The sequence below is a fragment of the Anolis carolinensis genome, chromosome 2, assembly GCF_035594765.1.
Source record: "Anolis carolinensis isolate JA03-04 chromosome 2, rAnoCar3.1.pri, whole genome shotgun sequence".
NCBI lineage: Eukaryota > Metazoa > Chordata > Lepidosauria > Squamata > Dactyloidae > Anolis > Anolis carolinensis.
In genome coordinates, this window is record NC_085842.1 from 293,316,825 (window position 1) to 293,341,164 (window position 24,340).

Genomic DNA, 24,340 nt, shown 5'->3' on the forward strand with positions numbered 1-24,340 from the left:
TGGAAGCTCAAATTGGTGCAAAATGCAGCTGCCCGGCTCCTTGCCGGAGTCCCGATAAGATGCCACATAACACCAATCTTACGGCAGCTGCACTGGTTACCAATTGAGCACCGGATCACTTTCAAAGTGATGGTGCTTACCTTCAAGGCCTTACATGGTCTAGGGCCGATGTACCTGAGGGACCGCCTCGCTCCCTACAAACCCCAGAGATCCCTCCGTTCTGAGGACCAAGACCTACTGGAAGTCCCCAGTTTTAAGACTTTTCATCTAACTGCAACTAGACGCAGAGCCTTTTCAATGGTGGCGCCATCGCTCTGGAACACCTTGCCACCTGAAGTTCGTGCCTTGCGGGACTTGTTGGCTTTCCGCAGGGCATGTAAGACACATCTGTTTCGACAAGCTTTTGAGTTCTGTTGTTGATGTTTTAAAAGGTGCTTTTAGTATGTTTTAAAGATGTTTTTAAAGATGTTTTTAAGATGTTTTTTAAAATTGTTGATTTTAGCCGGTTCTTGTAAGCCGCTCCGAGCCCTAGGGGAGTGGTGGCATATAAGTTTGAAAAATAAATAAATAAATAAAATAAAAATAAAAGAAGCAGTAGTTAGACCGCTGCTGAAAAAGCCCTCCCTGGATCCATTTAATAATTATAGATGAGTGTTCAACCTTCCTTTTTTTGGGCAAGGTGATAAGGTAGTTGCCCTCCAACTCCAGACAGTCTTGGATGACACACAGTTCTTTGACCCATTTCCAACTGGTTTCTGAGCAGGGTACGGAGTTGAGACTTCTATGGTCGCCTTAGTGGATTATCTCCATCTCAACAATGATAGGGGATCTTTCGATACCATTTACTATGGTATCCTTCTGGAATGCCTGAAGGGACTGGGAATCAGGGGCACTGTGTTGCAGTGGTGCTGGTTGTACTTCTCAAGCAGGTTCCAGATGGTGGTGCTTGAGGATAACTGCTCCTCAACAAAAGGAGTTGTTATACGGCATCCTACAAGATGCCATTCTATCCCCAATGCTTTTCAATATTTACATGAAGCTGCTGGGAGATTCATAGACATGGGGTGTTACCAGTATGCTGATGACACCCAAATATATTTCTCCTTGCCTTCAAAAGCATTCTCAGCTAAGGGAATTGAGTGTCCTCTGAATGAATACCTGAAAGATGTAATAGGCTGGATAACGAATAATAAATTGAAACTGAATCCAGACAAAACAGAGGTGCTTGCCATCATGGGTCCTAATCTGGAGAAAGAGGTATGCCAACCAGTTCTGGATGGGGTTATACTCCCCCTGAAAGACTGTGTTTTTAGCTTGGGAGTACACCTGATCTGTCTCTCCAAATGTCAACCAAGATAGATGCAACAGTCAGAAGTGCTTACTGCCAGCTTTGGTTTATATGGCAGCTGTGCCCCTTCCTAGATTTGGAGTATGCACTGGTAACCTCAAGGTTGGACTTCTGCAATGCACTCTACATTGAATTACCTTTTACCAAGATCAGATACTCCAGATGGATCAAAACATGGCAGCCAGATTGGTTATGGGAACCTCAAGGAGTGAGCACAGTATACCTATCCTAAAGTCACTCCACTGGCTGCCAATTGGTTTCTGAGTAAAGTACAAGGTGGTGGTTTTGACCTTTAAAGCCCTACATGGTTTGGGTCTAAGTTACCTCCAGGATCGTGTTTTTCTGTACAGTCTACCTCACATACAGTTAGGTCCTTGTTGATAGTTTACATCTAAATCATCTTGGTTTTAGCAGTTCAGTAAGCAGAGGTCATTTAGGCTTTTAAAAAGCATGAATGTTTTTGGAAGCTGCAAAACCATTGAATTGTCATTGCTTTGATAGGTAAACAGCCTTCTTATGTTTGGTTGGCTAATATTCTGATGCATCACATTTGCTTGCTGGAATTAAAAGGTCAATGACAAGTACAATGGATTGATTCTGTATGGCAATGGGAAAATAACTAACTTGAAGTCAAGCATATAACAAATTGCCTTCCACTAATGTAAAGTCTTTCTTCTCTTAAGCATTCTTTATTTCAAATTCTCTTCTTTTTGCTGAGCTCATGAACTGAATGAAGAAAGTTCTTTTCTCCTCTGTAAAGCACCCTCTATAAAGCATGGTAAGTAAAAAAAGTACTGCAAGCAGGATAATTTGCCAAAGGGTCTATCCAACGGGAAAGAAATGAAGAGTTTCAGTAGGAAATATAGACATCTTGTTAAATACAAGCATACTTTAAGAGAAAAAGTATACTGAATATAATCATAGTCCAATAGTACTAGAAAACACAATTACATTCTTTCAAGTATAAATATACTGTGCAATCATATTCATTAGATAAATCATCACTTGTATAATAACAAAGGAAGTACAGGCACTCCCCAAGTTACAAACAAGCTAGGTTCTGGGTTGCTGTGAGTTTTCCGGGCTGTATGGCCATGTTTGTCAGGACCCAGGCTGCAGAGCACCAATAACCATGCGCAGAGACCAGAATCTATCTAATATCTTTATTAAAGGAATATATAAAGTCAATAAAAACAAGTGAAGAATATAGTTCAGAAGTAGACCTCTCAGGAAAGGTCAAATATGGTCCAGGAAAACAATGTCCAATATGAGATATTAGAGTCCAAAGTTATAATCCAATAACCAAAACACACACTTTGCCAAGCAAAGTGTGGGGAAATGACAAGGTCCTTTAGTCCAATGGAGCTTGACAACAAGGCTGGAAAACAAACTAGATTCTTGGCATACAAGACTTGATACGAGGCAACAAGAGCAAGAAGCAAGAACAAGGTCCGTGGTGAGGTCCGGGGAACAAGGCAGGCTTGGAACTTGGTCCTGGAACAAGGAACTGGAGTTGCGTAGTCCACACACGATCTCACTCCTGAAGCTGACGAATTGACTCCGCAAGGATTTCCTTGCGGTAAAACACCTATATAGGATCTTGTTTTCCCGCCAAGGAACACTTTCCCTGGAGAACAAGAAGTGAAACCCAAACTGTGTCCAGATGCATGACTCCTTAGAATTTCCCAAGGGAAACAGGCTTAATCAGCTAATTGTCTGGCAGCGATTCTGAGAGAGCGGCGATTAGCCTCCCTCGCCCCTCTATCTCTATTATAATTGTCTTTTCGAGAAAATGGGGGAGAATTCTGCCCAAGGCTTGTTTGGCTGGATTCTTGAGGGCAAACATCCTGCAGGTGCAGGGGCTCCGTTTCTGGCTGAAACGGTGTAAATCCCATGTTTTCCTCTTCGTCTGCCACCATAGTACTAGGAACGGGACTACAAGGCCCATGAGACATCACACTATCCCCCTCCTCAAGGCCCCTCTCCAAAATGGGACCTCTTCCCGAGGTGCGGGGTCGCGGCTTGGCAGGGTAGGCCTGATGGAAGCGGCGGACTAAATCGGGAGCATGGACTGTGGAAGCGTCTTCCCAAGAGCATTCTTCGGGCCCAAAACCCACCCAGTCAATGAGATACTGAAGGCGGCGGCGATGAAAGCGAGAATCCAAAATGTCCTGAACCTCGAATTCCTCCTCCCCGTCCACCAAAACAGGGGCGGGGGCCGGCTGGTCCACATCGGGGCGTACTCCATCCGCCGGAAGGAGCAGGGAACGATGAAACACCGGATGAATGCGATTGGAGTGCGGAAGTTGCAATTTGAAAGTCACGGGGTTAAGTTGCGCCACCACTGGGTAGGGACCAATGAAACGGGCATCTAACTTCCGGCAGGGACGGTGGGAGGGCAAAAAGCGAGTGGATAATAGAACCCGATCTCCCACCTTGATCTCGGGGCCGGGCTGGCGATGACCGTCAGCGTGGCGTTTATAGTCCTCCTTGGCTTGATCCAGTTGCTGGTGCAAGAGTTGTTGCACCGCTGTGAGTTCTTGCAGCCAGTCCTCTGCTGCGGGGACTTCTGAGGTTTCAATGATAGAAGGGAAGAAACGTGGATGGAATCCATAGTTTGCAAAGAACGGGGTTTCTTTAGTTGAAGCCTGGACACCGTTGTTGTAGGCAAACTCTGACAGCGATAATGGGGAGGCCCAATTGTCCTGTTGATAGTTCACATAACAGCGAAGGTATTGTTCCAAAGTGGCATTGGTGCGCTCAGTTTGCCCATCCGTTTGGGGATGGTGAGCTGAAGATAAACGAGAGTCTATGCCCAATAGTTTCTGTAGTGCCTTCCAGAAAGGAGAGGTGAATTGAGATCCACGGTCTGTGACTAAACTCTTGGGCAATCCATGTAGTCTGAAAACATGCTGAAGGAATAAATCTGCAGTCTCTTTGGCCGTGGGGAGGCCATCGCAGGGAATGAAATGGGCCAACTTGGTAAAAAGGTCCACCACCACTAGGATCGTGGTGAATCCAAGGGAGGGTGGTAGGTCAGTGATACAATCCGCGGAAATTATCTCCCATGGGCGAGATGGAGTAGGAAGGGGATGCAGTAGCCCTGTCGGCTTCTCCCTTCTTGTCTTGGAACGCTGGCATACCGGGCAGGTATTGACATATTTCTCCACATCCTTGCGGATCTTGGGCCACCAGAAATCCCGTAGGATCAAGTGCATGGTTTTAAAAAGTCCAAAATGCCCTGCTGGCTTGCAGTCATGACACAGATGAAGTGTCCTTTCTCTACCTGGACCTGGAGGGATGTAAACATGATTCCTGTAGCACAGTAGCCCATCCTTAAGTGAAAAAGGGAAACGTAGTCCTTGGCGAAACTGTTCTTGAGCCCAGGCATCTGCCTGCTGACTGGCTCTAATTTCTTGAGCGCAAAGGGGTTCTGGGTTAGAAGGAGTTGGTTCAATTGAAGTGGATTTGGTGTTTCCCACTGTGAGCGTGGCAAAGTTCTCGGGCTGCAGCAATCAAGATTCGAAGGTCTCTCTGCATCCTGCAGCATACTCTGGTTTCCGGGATAGAGCATCTGCCTGCTTTGTCTGAGCCGGGGTTACATAATGGATCTGGAAGTCAAAACGTTCAAAGAATAAAGCCCAGCGCTATTGCCTTTGATTTAGCTTCCGTGCGGTCCTTAGGTGTTCCAAATTTCGATGATCAGTGTGAACCTCAATGGGAAATTTGGCCCCTTCTAACCAATGTCTCCAATTTTCAAAGGCTGTCTTTATGGCCAAAAGTTCTTTCTCCCAAATAGTGTAATTTCTCTCTGGGGCTGTTAGTTGACGGGAGTAAAAGGCACAAGGATGAAGATGTTCTCCCACTGGTTGCATGAGTACAGCCCCAATTGCCACATCGGAGGCGTCAGCCTGCACAACAAAAGGGGTTTTAGGATCAGGGTGCTGTAGAATTGGCTGGGTCGTGAATAACTTCTTTAGTTGCTGGAACCCTTTCTCTGCTTGCTCCGTCCAGCGGAAAGGCTGTTTTCCACGGATGCAGCTGGTGATTGGATCAGACCAGCGGGCAAAGTCTGGGATGAATTTGCGGTAGTAGTTCGCGAACCCCAAGAAGCGTTGCACTTCCTTCTTGTTGGTTGGCGCCCGCCATTCCAATACTGCTGAAACCTTTGCCGGGTCCATGGAGAGCCCTAGTGGCGAGACACAGTATCCCAGGAAGTCTACCTCTTGTAGATCAAAAGCGCATTTTTCCAACTTGGCATATAGTCCATGATCCCGCAATCGTTGTAACACCATTCTGACGTGTTTCTCATGCTCCGATTGTGATCTAGAAAACACCAAAAAATCGTCCAAGTATATGATCAAGAACCGATCTAGATAATCCTGGAAAATATCGTTGACAAAATGCTGGAATGTTGCGGGAGCTCCGGATAATCCGTAATTCATGACTAGGGACTCGAATAATCTGAATTTGGTCTGGAAAGCGGTTTTCCACTCGTCCCCCTCCCTGATGCGAACTAGATTGTAAGCCCCCCGTAGATCCAGCTTGGTGTAAACCTTGGCCCCTCGAAGCCGGTCTAATAAGTCCGAGATCAAAGGCAGGGGGTAGCGGTTCCGCTTCGTGATATTGTTCAATGCTCTATAGTCCACAACCAAGCGTAGGTCCCCTGACTTCTTTTTCACAAACATCACCGGGGAGGCAGCTGGGGATTGAGAGGGTCTGATGAATCCCTTGCGAAGATTTGACTCTATGAACTCCCTGAGAGCTTCTTGCTCTGGTTCAGTCAGGGAGTAGAGATGTCCTCGCGGGATCAGGGCCCCCTCCACCAAGTCAATGGCACAGTCGTAGGGTCTATGTGGGGGTAGTTTCTCGGCTTTCTTTTCATTGAAAACATCCCAAAAGTCTGAATATTTCTTGGGCAAGGTGATGATGGGATCAGCGTCTGTGGCATGGCAGACCTTGGCTACTAGACAATGGTTTTGGCAATATTTTGAAGCAAACTGTAGTTCTCTGTTGGTCCAGGAGATGTTTGGGTCATGGAGCGTCAGCCATGGAATTCCCAAAATCACAGGGAAGTGGGGCACCTCGGTAACGAAGAAGGAAATCTCTTCCATGTGTTCCCTTATCCACATTCTGGTGGGTTCAGTCCATTGACTTACTGGACCCGTCTTTAGGGGACGGCCATCAATAGCCTGCACCACCCGGGCGTTCTTGAAATCGTGATATTGTAATCCCAGAGAGTCGGCATACTCTCTATCGATGAAATTGTTTGTTGCTCCTGAGTCTATCATGGCATGGATCATGACAGGTCCTTTTTTCACTGACCACAACGTGACCACTAGGAGAAATAGGACCCCGGTTTGCGGCTCTTGAGTGGGGTTTTTGACCGGGTTGGCGAGCCTCTCTACGCCCGGTCGCTGGCTTCCCCCGCCGGCTTTGCTCCAGCCGCCTCGGCTGTCTCCGTCTCCGTGGAGGACGCCGCCGCCAAGCGAGCGGCGGGCTTTCTCTTGGCTGGACATTCTCTGGCGAAGTGGCCCCCATTCCCACAGTACCAACAGAGGTTTAAACGTTGGCGGCGGGCCTTTTCGGCAACATCTAGTCTGGGGCGCACATTGCCCAACTGCATCGGCTCCTCCTCGCTTCCTCTGGGGTATGGGGCTGGTGGTGGGGGTCTCCACACTGGACGTGGCTGAATACTGGCGGAAGCGGGAGCTTTCACTCCGGCTCTTCCACTCTGGCCTCGGAGCCACTGTTTTTTGTTGGCAAGCAGGACTTCGGCTAGTAAACATTGATCGATAAGTCTCTCAAGAGAGTTTGGAGGTTCCACCTTGGAGATTTCTTCCTGCATCTCGATGTTGAGACCCTCACGAAACTGTCCTCTGAGGGCTATATCGTTCCAACCGGTGTTTTGGGCCAGCACTCGGAACTCGGCTATGTACTGGGACAACGGCCTGTCCCCTTGGAAAAGGTGCTGGAGTTTATGGCCGGCCGCCTCCACGTTGTCCTCGATCCCCCATGTCGCCTTAAGGTGATTCAGGAAGTTTTGCGCGGAACTTAGGTGCATGGAGCCCGCATCAAATAGCGCCGTCGCCCAATTGGCCGCTGGCCCTTCTAGAAGACTGTAAATCCATGCCACCTTGACTTCTTCTTGGGGAAACTCGGCTTGACGGGCTTCTATGTACGCCTGGCATTGGCGACGGAAAACATGAACCTTGGAGGCTTCTCCAGAAAACTTGGTTGGAAGCGCTAGGCCAGGGAGCCGGACACCGCATTCCTTTAAGCCCCGTATTTCTCCCTCCTGTGTTCGGAGGGTATCTCGGATCCTGTCGAATTCGTCCTTGGAAATGGTGTAGCTGAGTAGTTGGGCTTCCGCCCCGGTTCCTGTAGACATTCTGGCCTAGGTTAATTGGTGCTTAGGGTGGCGGAGTCAAACTGTCAGGACCCAGGCTGCAGAGCACCAATAACCATGCGCAGAGACCAGAATCTATCTAATATCTTTATTAAAGGAATATATAAAGTCAATAAAAACAAGTGAAGAATATAGTTCAGAAGTAGACCTCTCAGGAAAGGTCAAATATGGTCCAGGAAAACAATGTCCAATATGAGATATTAGAGTCCAAAGTTATAATCCAATAACTGAAACACACACTTTGCCAAGCAAAGTGTGGGGAAATGACAAGGTCCTTTAGTCCAATGGAGCTTGACAACAAGGCTGGAAAACAAACTAGATTCTTGGCATACAAGACTTGATACGAGGCAACAAGAGCAAGAAGCAAGAACAAGGTCCGTGGCGAGGTCCGGGGAACAAGGCAGGCTTGGAACTTGGTCCTGGAACAAGGAACTGGAGTTGCGTAGTCCACACACGATCTCACTCCTGAAGCTGACGAATTGACTCCGCAAGGATTTCCTTGCGGTAAAACACCTATATAGGATCTTGTTTTCCCGCCAAGGAACACTTTCCCTGGAGAACAAGAAGTGAAACCCAAACTGTGTCCAGATGCATGACTCCTTAGAATTTCCCAAGGGAAACAGGCTTAATCAGCTAATTGTCTGGCAGCGATTCTGAGAGAGCGGCGATTAGCCTCCTTCGCCCCTCTATCTCTATTATAATTGTCTTTTCGAGAAAACGGGGGAGAATTCTGCCCAAGGCTTGTTTGGCTGGATTCTTGAGGGCAAACATCCTGCAGGTGCAGGGGCTCCGTTTCTGGCTGAAACGGTGTAAATCCCATGTTTTCCTCTTCGTCTGCCACCATAGTACTAGGAACGGGACTTCAAGGCCCATGAGACATCACAATGTTCTAGAAGTATTCTCTCCTGATGTTTCGCTCACATCTATGGCAGGCATCCCCAGAGGTTGTGAGGTATATTGGAAACTAAGCAAGGGAGGTTTATATATATGTGGAAGGTCCAGGGTGGGAGAAAGAACTTTGGTCTGTTGCAGGGCAGTGTGAATGTTGTAATTAATCATCTTGATGAGAATTTAATGGCCTTGCCAGCTTCAAGGCCTGGCTGATTCCTGCCTGGAGGAATCCTTTGTTGTGAGGTGTTAGCTGGCCCTGGTTGTTTCATGTCTGGAATTCCCATTTTCAGAGTGTTATTTTTATTGTCCTGATTTTAGAGCACTTTAATAATGGCAGCCAGATTTTGTTCATTTTCATGGTTTCCTCCTTTCTGTTGAAATTGTCCACATCCTTGTGGATTCCAATAACTTCTCTGGGTAGTCTGACATGGTAGTTGTTAGAGTGGTCCTGCATTCCTGTGTTCTCAAATAAAATACTGTGTCCAGGTTGGTTCAAGTGTTCTGCTATACCTGACTTCTCTGCTTGAGTTAGTCTGCAGTGCCTTTCAAGTTCCTTGATTCGTGTCTGGGCCATGCTGCTGTGTTTGGTGGTCTCTATGTAGACTTGTCCGCAGCTGCATGGTATACGGTAGACTCCTGCAGAGGTGAGAGGATCCCTCTTGTGTCCTTTGTGGAACGTGTAGCATTAGTTGGATTTTCTTAGTGGATCTGTAGATAGTTTGTAGGTTGTGTTTCTTCATCAGCTTTCCTATGTGGTCAATGGTTCCCTTGATGTATGGTAAGAACACTTTTCCTCTGTTAAGTTCTGTACGTTTGTTCTTATGTCGAATTTGTTTGTAAGTCGGAACAGGTACATTTTTAAGTTTAACCTTGTCCTTGTCTGTTCTCACCAGACAAGGACTGGTGAGAAAGCTTCAGTGGAGACACCTTTTCCCCATGACAACTCTTTCAGGAGTTGATTCCCCTTCCTAGTGGTAGGTTTCTCTTACTTCCTGTTGTCTCATCCCTGTTCTTAACTATAAGTCATTTGTATGTCAAATGTTTGTAACTCAGGGACTGCCTGTATTTGGATGCATCTGCACTGTAGAATTAATCCAGTTAGGCACTACTTTAACTACACAGTTACAGCATAGTTATTTCATCTCAACAGCCCTGGCAATGTCCTGTGGAATCCTGGAATTTACAATTTAAGGAAAAGCTTTTAGAATTTTATGCCAGAGAGAGCTCTAGTGCCTCACTGAGCGACAAACCCTAGTATTCCATAAGATATTTCCACAGCAGTTGAAGTGGAATGATAGCACTATAATTATATAATGTGAAAGGGCTCTAAGATCGTGAAACCTATGCACCTCAAACCTGGTATGCACACTAAAGGGATCCCATTGTGTGTGTGTCTTATAGTTATTTTGGAGATACAGTCCCAAACAATAAGATTTTCAAACTGCAAAAAAACTAGTAAGCTCAGATTTAGATCATTCTTACTTTGTAGTCTTGCTGGTAAGAAAGGCAAAGAGAAGGCTTGGGGAAAATCTGAATAGGATTAATAAAAAGAGAATACCAGTCATGTTCTGATTCTAAAACTATCTATTAACCTAGGACCTCATTAGATAGGGGGAATTTAGCATCTTAGGATACTTTCACCCCAGCTTCTGTACGGAGACCCACACTGCCATCATATGAAGTTGTGTGACTTCTGCTGGAGGTCCTGCCTCCATCCAGGGTGAAAGCATTGCCAGAGACTTCCTCCACAACAGAGGAGGCTTGCCGTATTGTGCTAGCTCCAATGGAGACAGCACGGGTCTTCTCCAGGAGGACAATGCTTCCCTTGTATGATGGGGAAAGCACTGCCGAGAAGGAGCTGCACGTGGGGCAATAGATTCCTGCAATGCCAGGCAGAGCGGGATGCTTCACCTGGCCTTTGTGATGAGCTCTATGTATCTCATTCCTTATTCATTCAATTTATATATTTTCTATATAAAAATAGGGCTTAAAATAAAAATGAAAACAAATCCAGATAAAAGTAAATATATTTTGTTAAAATTCATTTAAACTATCTATTGAATTAAAATGAAAGCAAATCAATTAAAAGCAAGAATGCATGAAGCTCTTGCAATCACTTAAATGTTGGTTGGAACAGAAAAGTTTTCATTTGCAAATAAACGGATAGCTGATTCATTTTCCATTACCAGATTATCCATATTGTTCTGAGGGATGCAAAATATACTGAAAAATTGATTAATTTTCTTTGTGGCATTGCGCATTCTGAAGTCTATTATAGAAGTTAATGTTAGCACAGTAATTAAAGTTGGACAGTCATTTTGCAATATCAGAGGGAGGAAGGGACCTGATGTAAAGCTTCTTATGGTTCAGAATTAATAAACCATTACTATAGTAAAATAGCAAAAGTGCCAGGGAAAACTGAAACTAGAGACACATTTCATCCTCTGTCTCCAACTTTAGGGGTATATTTAACAACTACTTGAGTGTATATGAGATGGTGATAAGAAATGATAAGAAAGCGAGGAAAGAATTTCACAATGTAATTTTTAATCCTAAAAGGAAATGAGTAAAAAATCTCTGAAGCATAGCACCATTAGAATTAAGCGACTGTTTAAGTACTGCAAGGGAGCAGTTCGAGTGCATGAATATGCATAGGAGAGCAGAATCACTTCTTTATTTTAAACAGAGGCACTGCTTTGAATTTGGAAAGTCACTAGGCATGTTGCTAGTAACATTCTAAATACTGTAATACAAAATAGGACTTGAGATCTATTCAGAATTTGACATGCTCAGAAGTCTATCTTTTTAAAAATATAAAAATGAGATTATGTATACAGAAAATAAAAGGCTCATTTTTAGTAAACAAAGCACTTTAGTAAACTGAAAATAAAAATTGTAGCAGCAATTTTTAAAAAAATCTGCTAATATCATATTAATAAAGGAGTTGTTTTTGGATTGGGTTTTATTGTTATGAAAAGTTTTTTCCACATTTACACCAGATGACACTTGCCCAAGTATCTCTGCATGCACAGCAGTCTAGAAAATGTTACCTTGGAATCTATCAACTGTTCTGAAATCCAGAAGCATTGTGTCTGCATTATAATTTCTATAGCGCTAGTCTAGAGCCTTAAAAAGTACATTTTAAAAGTTAGCAAGTTTGTGAGTGTATATAACTGTATTTTTTAAAGTTTATTTTAAATAAATGGTTGATAATGGCTTATATTTTATCTATTGGTTCACACTATATGCGATGTTGTACCAATTGACAGAAACAGATGGTTTCATAAAAGAGAAGTTTCAAATCACAAAAACAGAATCCCCACAAATACTATTGTCCATTTCACCAAGAAAAGAATTCGTGATGAAATTCTGAGACAGAACAGTACAAATCCAACTTTTTACAAAGAAAAAAAGATACCCATCTTAAAAGAACCTCCAAGGACAACATTGAATAAAAGAAGAAAATACATGTCCTTAACAGAAGAACTTAAGAAACTACAAATTACGTTCAGATGGGAGAAGACTGAAGGAATCATGGTGACATACAGAGATCAAAGGCTTTGGCTAACAACGGAAGATAAGGCGAAAGACTTTTATAAGAAACTGACGAAAGATACAGATCATAATCCACCCAACCAGACAGAAAATAAAGGAACGAAAAAAATCAAAGAAACCTTGCTTCTATTCACCTGAAAGTGAAGAGATGGATATTGGACAGGCCACTCCGAATCTCGATAAGGTGGATGAAGATGAAGATGAATTGGGATAAACATAAGGAAATAAAGGATTACAGCAAGAATAACATATGTGAAAAAATGAAAATTTGAGGAAATACCAAGTATAGATCACTGATTAAATAAAGTTTTGGAAATAATGGATATGGACAGATTAATGTTTTTAATGAAAGAACACACAGGGTGTCCTGAGAGTCCATCAGACTGGAGATTGTTCAAAGACCATCAAGGCATGTATCAGTGCCAGATAATTAAGTAATGGAGAAATGAAATTTAAGAAGGAAGGAACGTAAATCAGACTAAAGAAAAAAAAAGGACAAAATAAAGAAAGATAAATATTAATAAAACAACAAAGCAGAAGAATACACAAAGATGAAGATTGGGAAGTGAAGAACACCTCCCCAACCATCCTACCCCTTGACCCATCCTTACCCTTCTACATTTTCCATCACCTACCATACCTGACATTTCTACCCACATTTACTTTACTCCCTTGTAGGTTTTTCCTACTATCCTATCATATTATTGTTCTCCCACTTGACTTGTAGAAGAAAAATACCCCTTCCCCCTTTTTATTATCATATACAGTAGAGTCTCACTTATCCAACACTCGCTTATCCAACGTTCTGGATTATCCAACGCATTTTTGTAGTCAATGTTTTCAATATATCGTGAATTTTTGGTACTAAATTCGTAAATACAGTAATTACTACATAGCATTACTGTGTATTGAACTACTTTTTCTGCCAAATTTGTTGTATAACATGATGTTTTGGTGCTTAATTTGTAAAATCATAACCTAATTTGATGTTTAATAGGCTTTTATTTAATCTCTCCTTATTATCCAACATATTCGCTTATCCAACGTTCTGCCAACCCATTTACGTTGGATAAGCGAGACTCTACTGTGTGTATATATATATATATATATATATACACACACACACACACACACACACACACACACACACATACATCTCTGTGAAAATCCTTTCAATGGAAACTAGTGCAACTTTGCGTTTCAAAGAGATAAAAGTGACTTCTAAATAAATATAATAATAAGTAAAAAATAACTTCTAACTTCAAGTTAACCATTTCATTGACTCTCAACTTTCAATAGACTTAAAAATGAACTGCCTTCATGCTGTCAATTATACTATAGAATTAGGAAGTGAACCCATCTCTGTTTGTCAGTCATAGATAGCATCCCTCCAACTGTCCGGTTTGGCAGGAACAATCCCACTTTATTTTCTACCACCCAACTGCTCTAAAAATGTACCATTTTTTCGCTCATCCTTACACTTTCCTCCTTTGTCCTCAATTTATTACGGTAACTGTAAACTGAGTACAAAGCAACAAAAGAAGATTCTGCTCAGTATGAGATAGAGATGTTGGGGCAAAATCTTAATCTTCATCGTAAGTCCAAGAAAAAGCAAACACCCGCACCTTTTCCTATGTTGTGTCTTCTTCTTCATTAATAAGTTTTACTGTTTTATCCACATGTTATTTGGCCACATGTCCCAGTTTTATCTGCAAAATATTGTAAGGTAAGTAGATATATCTATCTACCTAGCCGATACCAAAGCGATTTGCTCCACACTGTTCTGGATGGGTTTTAAGAACAAGAGAATCATGGGAAGCCGAATCGAACTATGGGTTATATGCAAATCTGTCTGAACACATGGATCTGTTAGTTTCACTGTAATATTTAAATGTTCACATTAGTTTTGTTTTGTTTTTTGTTTTTTATGGCTTTATTAGGCTTTAATTATATATTGTATGCTGGCGTGAACAGATATCAAGTATATTCACAAACACTGTTGGAGACCTCATAAAGACAAGTTTAGAAGCTGGTCTAGCGATCCAATCAGTGCTCAAGCCACAATAATTAAAGTAGATACTCATTTCCATTGATGTTTCCAGTGACCTAGATCTCCCCATGAATATTCTCTTGTATTCATGCAGTTTTCTTATCAAGTCTTTTCTAGGTCAGCACCTTTCTTTTGCTAATGTCCATAATGACCTTCACTCAGGCATCCCAGGCTTGATGTTCTCATGACACTCGGTGACATGTCAGTCATTGATGGAATTACTCATTCCACCTGTTGGCTGGTTGCACACACTTGAAGTACTCTGTTGTCTGGAGGAAATGATATTTATAAAAGCTGATATTGTGTTGTTGTTGGAGGTTTAGAATTGGGCTGCAGAAATGCAATTTCAAATTCTTACTCTTATTGGATGACCAATGAGATCTGTAACTGTTTCTTAGGACCTCATCCTCATGTTGATCTTTCTTGCCATTTGTTCTGTGTTTTGAGCTTTTTGACTGTTTTACATACACTAGTATGGATAGCTATAAAAACCCAATTTGCATAAATAGAAAGATGTTTAAAGTCATAATCAAATGTTTCATTATCATTATTCCAACATATTTAACCTTTTCAGGAATCACTTATTTCTAATTTTGTGACATTCCAGCTTGTCCAAATAGCATTGCATATTTCTTTTTCTTAAAATATTTTTTTCTTTTTCCTCTTCTTTCCCCCCTTCTCCCCCTCCCTTTCCCTTCCCTTCCTTTCCTTGACAACTGCACATAATACCTTTTCTGAACACAAACTTAATGTTCACATCTCAAGAGTTCTGTCATAAAACATATACTAAAGAAAATAAAGTCACATCAAATAGTTCCTAAGAATTGTTCATCATGACATTCTTCAGAAAGAAGTTAAACAATGTGATGAAAATTTAGCTTTTATAATAGTCAAACTTGAAACCCCCACGTTGAAATAGTCTTTCCTTCTAAGAACCTTTTGAAGGGCTCCCATTAGTTTGTTGATATTTTTGAGAGGAGGAGTAAATTTCATACCCTCCAACTTTCCTGATGTGTCAGGAACAGTTCTTTTTTCATTTTTAATCATTTTTATTTTATCATAATTCAGTACATTTGTTATACATTGTTTGTTTAAGCATAAAAATAACAGTAGATGCCAAAAGCTAATGAATGGTAGATTGTATTAAATATTATGTGTCTGCTGTTAAACAAACGTCAGGAACAGCTCTGATTAATCTTCTGCTTTGCCCCTTTTTCAGTTGTCCCAGTTTTTTCTCTTCCTTCCACTTTCCTCTTTCACACTCAGTTTTCTTTAATTAGTGCAAACTATGTTTAAAAACACTCAAAAGTAGTTTGCACTCAAGTGACTCAGAAGGCAGGCAGAATCTGGTCTGTCCTTGTTGTCTCTAACAAAAGCAAACTGCTGCAGCCTTTTCTAATTTCTTACTTAATAATAACTTTTGTCATTGTGACCACACTTTAATGTTGCTTGATCAAATTTGTTTGGGTTTTCATCTGTGAAGTGTTGGAGAGTATACAATTTCAGCAAGTGCTCTCAGAACTCTGTTTATTCATTTTATTTTAAAGAGGTTCATATTTCTATATGGTTGTGATGGACCCATCTTTGCAAACACACGCATTTGTTGTGAGGGCACACCACAGTAGAGCCAGGCTACACACTCCATACAGTGTGAAATAGCTGTTTTCCAAAACACAGCCTCCAGCTGTACTGGATAATGAAAAATACAGGATGCATTAAACCTACTCATTTTTAATAGACCTGCTTATTTGTAAAAAGCCTAGTCAGAAAATCCATGTTCTTTTACACTGTTCTATTTGGACATTATTTGTTTTATGTCTAGTCATTTCCAGGCTCAATTGAAAGTTATGGTTGTTATCCTTATAGCTCCAAACCATGCAAATACTTGGAAAAGTGCATCTTTTTATACCAGTCAGCTGTTCTGTCTTTTGCTCAGGTCCTCTTCCTACTACAGTAGAGTCTCACTTATCCAACACTCTCTTATCCAACGTTCTGGATTATCCAACGCATTTTGTAGTCAATGTTTTCAATACATCGTGATATTTTGGGGCTAAATTCGTAAAAACAGTAATTTCTACATAGCATTACTGCATATTGAACTATTTTTTTCTGTCAAATTTGTTGTATAACATAATGTTTTGGTGCTTAATTTGTAAAATCATAACCTAATTTTATGTTTAATAGGCTTTTCCTTAATCCCTCCTTATTATCCAACATATTCACTTATCCAACGTTCTGCTGGCCCGTTTATGTTGGATAAGTGAGACTCTACTGTACTTTCATTTTCAGAAATGTACTACAGAATTCCAGAGGAGGCAGTTTTCACAGATGTCAGGCACTGGCTTTAAAATATGGTCCCTCAAAAGGCAGGGTCTGTGTCTACTTTGCAAACTTTGGAGTTCTTATGGCTGAGATGTTTAATTATCCATGCGTTTTAACCTTGTCACGCTACACAGCTACAACATCTTATGCAATCACAGGATTCTGGTTTTTAGTTTTCTCAGCTCCATAATTCCATAGGACACAGCCATGATAATCAAAGTGGATTCATTGTGTCATAGCTGTGTGTGTGGGGGGGGGGGGGGCGAGAGAACAGACAGCACCCCGTACTGAATCCACTTTCAGCATAGCTCCCAGCTATCTACTTATCCCTGTGGTGGTTAGATGATGAAGAGATAAAATAATAGATGTTCTGTAGACATAAGAGTAAGCTGAGAGGGCAATGCTTTTGTACATACATGTGTACTACCCTGTTATATGTTAAAAGCAATAGACATATCCATTTATTTTTTATTCAGTTCCACATCTTTTAAGTCATCAGTGTTTTATCCCAGAGCAGGAACATCTCTGACCTTAAACACTACACCAGTTGAGTATAATCAGCAAACAGTTTATTAAAGAAGATATGAGAGCCAAGCAATAAAAATGATGCAAACAGTAAAAATGATGCAAACAGTATAGTCGAAAAACAGTATATTTGATAGGTAACCAATAGTTCATGAACTTCAAGGTACAAAGATAAAAACACAAGAAACAAGGTTGCAAAATCCAAAAGTACAAGGCAGCATAGAGGTCCAAAATCCAGTACAAGAATTTGGCAATCCTGGAATCATGAAACTAGAAATCCACTTGGAAACAAGACTTGGAAACAAGACTGTCATGAGAATTCAATGTTGACCAAACTGAGCTATGATCATTCCCTTGCCTCTTATAATACCTTACCTGTCTCATGCAACAAAAAGAACACATTTCATTTCACTTTACAGCCAGATAAAGATTCGTTCTCCCTTTTTTCCCACAGACGGGCTGATCTTCGACAAACCTGGGAACTCTCCCTTTGTTTACAAAAGTCTTGTTTTCTATCTTTATGCTCATTAAATTCTGCACTTGACAAATCACCCTTATAAGACAGTCTCAGAGAAAGACTGTTGTGGGCCTTTTTCAGGAATTTGAATTTGAGCATCCACACTCTGTTTGAGAGAAACCTCAGGCCTCTCAGAGCCAGCTTTTCAGCCAGAACAGGAAGACCATCATTCCCATTGCCATCAGACACATGCCTAGAAACCCCAGCATCCCATTGACATCAGACACCATCACAGGCTGAACTACAATAATCAGTTTGTTCCATCCCATTTTCAGAATTTTTCCTCATACAGAATCTGCATGCATTTTCTCCCATAGGGATTTCTCTGTCCCTTTCCCCATAAAAGCATATATTGGAAATAAATATTCTTGTACTCATTTCTGATCCAGGTAGGGCATTGCAAAATTCAGATAAATACATGGTCCCAAGAATTATTGTGTTCTGATAAGTGTGTTTAACTAGGAAGCATGAATTATTTTAAAACATGAAGCAAATAAAATCCTTCAACATCATGAGTTGCCAGGTTAGAATGCCGAGATTTCTGGGTCAAAGTCTTAATCCTGAGAAAGGAAAGCACAGAAGTGGAACATGCCGGTTTCACAAATGGTGGGCCCTGATGATGTTACAACGGGCACATTAGAAGAGGCAACTCCTATTGACATCATTAAGCATGATACACCAAGAATCAACCAAGATCCTCTTGTTTTTGTTGTTGATGATGATGATCATGATGCTGTGTGCCTTCAAGCCATTTCTGGCAGCTCTAAAGGTGAAGCTCTTGCAAGGTTTTCTTCCTCTGTCCAAGGTCATTGAGTAGGTTTTAGTGAGAATTTGAATCCTGGTGTCCCAGATTTCTACTCCAGGATTTAAACTGTTACACCACACTCGCATGGAATAGAAAGCAGGGCTCTTGCCCTGAGGTTCTTCATTATCATCCTAAGGACCAAAGAAGGACTATGACTTAGAACCAGGCCCTGAGATCTTGGAATTTTACCACCATCCCTTATTGAGACCAGCCAGGATAATAAAACCCTTATGGATGCAAATCCAACCAACATTACTTATGATCAGTGAAAAACACACCTTAAAAGTATACTGTGAATGATAACAATATCTCTACCTACAGCTGTACAGTTTAAGAAACATTTATTTAAAGTATTTCTTTATCACCTCTCAGCTCAGAAAGGTTCCTCAGGCAATGAATAAATAAAAACCAATTAAAATAATACATTTTTAAAAAACACACACACATTAAAATACCTTTAAAAACTCATTAAAACTATTTAAAAACTATTCTAGAATCCAAGAATCCAGCTCTTGAAAAAGTTAAAAACATTAAATTCCATTGAATGTCATGCAGAAAAACACTGATTTGGCTGCCCAATAGAAGCTTAAAAGATATTGTGCCAACTTAACTTTCAAAGATAGAGAGTTCCACAGCTGAGGCAAGGCAACAGAAAAAAGTCCTATTATGTACCTATATCCTCACAAGGTGTTTGGAGACACAACAGAGCCTCCTCTGAAGATCCTCTGAAGATTTCTGGAAGGATCATGAGTTTCCAAGAAAGGAGCCTGGAAGGTAAGAAATAAAACTTTGTACTTCCTACATTAGGTCAAAAAGAAATCAACCAAAACATTGTAGAAAGCCATGCAATAATTAGCTTAGCAAAAAGAAAAGAATCATATGAATCAGAATCTAACATCACCCAGTGGGAAATACAAAAGAAAAGATATGAGTTTTAATTAACTTCTTCCAGAAGGACAAAGAAAAGGCATGCCAAATATCTAAAGGGTGGGAAGGCCCCATACACATAAGGGACTGTGAAGGTGAAAGAACCCTCCAAGAAATAGAACAAGAGAGCAGAGGGTTACTAAGGAAATTAGTATTTGAGAATGGAGTGAACCAGGGGAAGACTACAGGGAAACTGTAAAAGGGAGCAAGATTAAAGTGGAAATGCTATGAATTTAGAAGTCATTCCAATTTAATGCAGGGCAAAAAAGGAAGCCAGAGAAACAAGTCAAGGGGCAATTGTGACAAAAACATGAGGAAAGAGAATAATGTGACCCGAAGAGCTAAGAGCTGATATAAAAAGTTTAAGACACAAGAAAACAAAACATTGCATTAATTGAGGATGAAAACTACATGGCTAAATGAGAGATTTAATGGGATTAGTAGGTCAAAAAGTTGACATTTTGAGAACATATGGTTATCTGGCTCAAAGATATGAGAAGTCTATGTGGATCAAATCATCCTGTTGAAGAGACTGATGTGTCAAACAATGGTGTAGGAAGGTGAAAATAAAGATTGATAAAGGCTACAAAAAGAAAAAGAAAAGCAATCATGATGTGATCAAAATATAACTAGGTCATTTTTTTTTCATTTTTCTCATCTAGTCTATTTATTTATTTACTTACTTACTACATTTATATCCTGCCCTTCTCACCCCGAAGGGTGCTCAGTTGTGCTCAGATTCATAAATGTGCAAAAGTGAAATGTGTTTAAACCAACCTTGATTCGTGCTGCAGTCATGCATAACTAAAATTACTTTTTGCAATGATCTATTAGGGAACAGGTATGTATTTTAAAGGTTGAATAAGGATGCTTGATGAATTGAACTTTGTGGATTCCAATATGAATTGACCTGGTCTCTGGTCCCTGGGCTAACACGTGGATCACAATGTAATGATCCTTGCAGTAGACTTATTTGGATTTTGAAATGCAGTGCTAGGCTGGTATTAGCTATGAGTATTGAAATTTCTAAAATATATGTTAAGAAGTGCCTATTTTGAGATCAAATATAGGCATTTCAACATTTTGTTCAAATATCTTTTTGAAGAGCAGAAACAGGATTTAACAGCCTTACAAATGAAGACATTATTGTGAAATTGTAATGGACCAGGAAGAAATTGATTCAACTAATACTGAACTATAGCAATTGAAGGGATGTCAAATTGCAAATCTCATTGAAATCTAAATGAAGTTTTGATTTCAGTATTATCTTTATAGCTGAGGAGAGGAGAATGGGTTACTTTTTGTTTGGTGGTTGGAAGTGATCTCACATCTCCCACATCCACTCAATCCATTTGTTCTATCCCCCACATTCATGTCTTCTCCTCATCACACAGCACAGTTGAAAAGTGGTTTCAAAAGGTTCCAAAAAGGATTTGTGTGGTAACACGCGGGGCAAGTAGCCAGGGACCCTTCCATCTCATCCTAAGATGCATTTACCATGCATTTGTTGCGGGAGAATCTATTTTAGGAGACACGTGTAATAACATCCTTAGACCCAGACAAGTATTTTTAAGAGTGCTTCTATTTCTACCTGCTGATGATATCTGAACATCTTTTTTAATTAACCTTACATGTTTTTGAAGAAATGACAGTTTTAGAACAAAAAGTATCATTATCATTAATTTTATCCTTAGTTTATTCTAATATAGGAACTCAAGGTGACTAACAATAAATATAAAGCAATGCTTATTAAAACAACATGAATACATTAATTGTTAACATAAAAATTAAAAAACAATTGAACCAACAACAACAACAAAAACAACAACAATGCCCACCTTTCCTTGTGACTCGAGGTGGGATACAACAGGGTTAAACCAGAAAGATAAAATCCAACACTTATTAAATTACATATAACAACATACACACAAGAGCACACCAATAAAATGCAGGTTAAAATTCACAAGTTAAAATTGAATGAATAGGCCTACTAAAAGAAATAAATCTCCAGTTGTATCCTGAATTCTGACAGCTGATTTATGCCATTAAAACCATTAAATATTAAAATATTAAAATACATTGCAACTCCACATACAAAGGCCTGATCTGCAAGACCTGACTGCTTCTGGGAGAAGGTAAAAATGCAACTCTCAGTCTCCTAACTGGTAATTCATTGACCAATTACTTCCTGTGCTTCCAGGTAGACATAAATAAACAATAATAGTGGCTGTCAACAGTAAGCCAAATTTAGACCCAAATGAACTTGGAAAACAATGAGAACATAGTAGCAGAAATCCCACCTGTGTTAATAAGAATACTGCATGAATAAAATGTCTGTATTCTCAATGTCTTTATGTTGTATAGCAATCTCATTAGTTACCAGATAATGGTTTTTTGTTTTTTTGTGTGAGAGGGAGACATATGGTGCTATCATTGTTCACCATTATGCATTGGATTTTCTTTTGACAACCCAGGATCAAATAAAAAAAAGGGGGGGAGGGAAGCTGTGAATGGTATATAAATCTGCCATTTAAAAATGAATGTATCCTGGCTGAAAGCAATCAGAGAATACTATACTAGTACCAACACTTTCAACTACACAGCATGATCAGTTGTAGAGCTTCCATCAATCAGCTGTGATTGACCTTCACCACAAACCATGCCTGCACATGCTTCTCTGCAACAAGTGATTGAAAAAGTTGATAGAAAAACATGGTTGTGTGACCACTTCAGGTAGCTGATGTTGGGCCATGTGAAATGAACAGCAATGAGAACTCTTTTCCTCCACCAGCTCCAGTTTTATTGTATTGTTTACTGCAGAGATGCTGCTGAAATCTGATACTAAAAAGACTTCATCCCTCTTTCACACTTCTCTCTATACTGACCCTATTTAAAAAACTGCTCAGCTAAACAAAGGATGAGAAGGAAAAGGGGGGCTAGGCAGATGTAGAAATATTTTGTTAAAAAGAGTGCTTTTTGCCAGTGACTTTGCTAACTGCCTAAATGCCTATATTGCAGCCAGATACTGATTATCTTCTTATCATTGTCTCTATGGTAGACACCATTGCAGAACTGTGGTGGCATAATGCATTAAACCCTTGTACCGGCTGAACTGCTGACCTGAAGGTTGGGTTGATGACCTGAAGGCTGCCGGTTTGAATCCCCAAGACAGGGTGAACTCTGCGCCGGGCTGTGGTGCAGCTGTTGAGCAGCTGCCTTAAATCACTCTGACCATGAGGTCATGAGTTCGAGGCCAGCCCGTGGCGGGGTGAGCACCCGTCAATTAAAAATAAAAAATAGCCCCTGCTCGTTGCTGACCTAGCAACCTGAAAGATAGTTGCATCTATCAAGTAGGAGATAAGGTACCACTTATAAAGTGGGGAGGCAAGATTAACTAATTTACGACCTGGAATGAGGAAGTGCCATCAGTGTGGATGATGAAGCAGCTGCTCCCCCCTGTGGCCAGAATCGAACATCCCCTCAGAAGAAGGTTAACTTGCCTCTGCGTCTGTCTCTCAGTCTCTGTTTGATGTGTTTATGGGCATTGAATGTTTGCCCTATGTGTGTTATAATGTGATCCACCCTGAGTCCCCTTTGGGGTGAGAAGGGCGGAATATAAATACTGTAAATAATAAATAAATAAATAAATAAACTCCTGTTTGTCAGCTCCAGCTTGCGGGGACATGAGAGAAGCATCCCAGCACCACATCCGGGTGACGTGTCTGTAGACGGCCAACCCTCTCACACCAGAAGCAACTTGCAGTATGTTCTCAAATTGCTTCTGACACCATAAAAAATTTTCAAAGAAAGAAGGAGATCAAAATTGATGATTTTGATTAGATTATAGTACTGCATTCCCACTCTTTTCTACAACTTAATGAAAAGGATAGGTGGAAATGCTAGGCAAATCCTGATCAAACTGGCTTACTAATTTTGAAAAAAGCAGGTCTGTTTCGGTCTTATAGCTCTTTTTTCAACCTGCTCTAGAGCCTTAATTCTCACTGACTATTGGTTTGTATAAATTAATCAATACAAGAGCAACTCTTGAAAACTTTAATGACTAAATGAGTCTCAGGTTTCAAGGTATAAATCAAAAAGTTGCCAGCAGAAAGACATTGCTGTCATATAAAATGATAGGATTCAGAACACTTGATTAATGATAGCTATGCAGCCATTGCTATGGAAGGCTCCTGAAGCAGGAACATGGGTTTCCCATATGAAAAGTGTTTCTAATTTTAAATTCTGAGTACTTCTACATAGGACTCCCACAGCCTAGGTTAAAAAGACTACATAATGATGTAACCAGAATTAGGGAACCTTTTATTTGGACTTTTTCCAGCATATACATCTTTTGATTTCTATGACATGTACAAAAGCAATGAACCAGTCAAGTCCACGAAGCCATTAACTACTCTTTACCAACTTCTTGGGGCCGTTCCAGACAGAGCCCTAAAATGTGGGCCTTGTCGGATTTTTACCGGAGGTGTCCAAACCATGCCTCTGGTGAAAGAGGATTAGTTCAGAACAAAGCAAGAAAACCCTGCTTTATCCCAAATTATTAGATACCCCATTAGATCTGGGGCTTTCTATGAGGTATTTCCCCCTTAAAAATTCAAAATACCCAAAATCAAACTTTGTCGATTTTTGTCTGGCACAACTCCAGTTCAACTTGGATCTACTGATTCTAAATGGGTCAGCCTTAGAGGATAACCAGGAAGAACTCACTTTCTCAAACCCACACACCTCCAATACAGTGGATTATGCCCTAGTCTCGAGAAATGCCTTTTATAGAGTCCAGAACTTTAGCATTGGTAATGGGGTATGGGCCCCATGTGGACTGACCCAGGGACTGACCCTTTCTCAGTTCTTTGTGTTTCCAAAAGCCACCCCCTCCCCAAGCCCCCAAGCCCCCCTCAAGCCCTTAAAATAAAATAAAAACTCATTGGGCTCCCCCCCCCACCCCCCGGGGCCTCCTGATGCATCATTTCGGA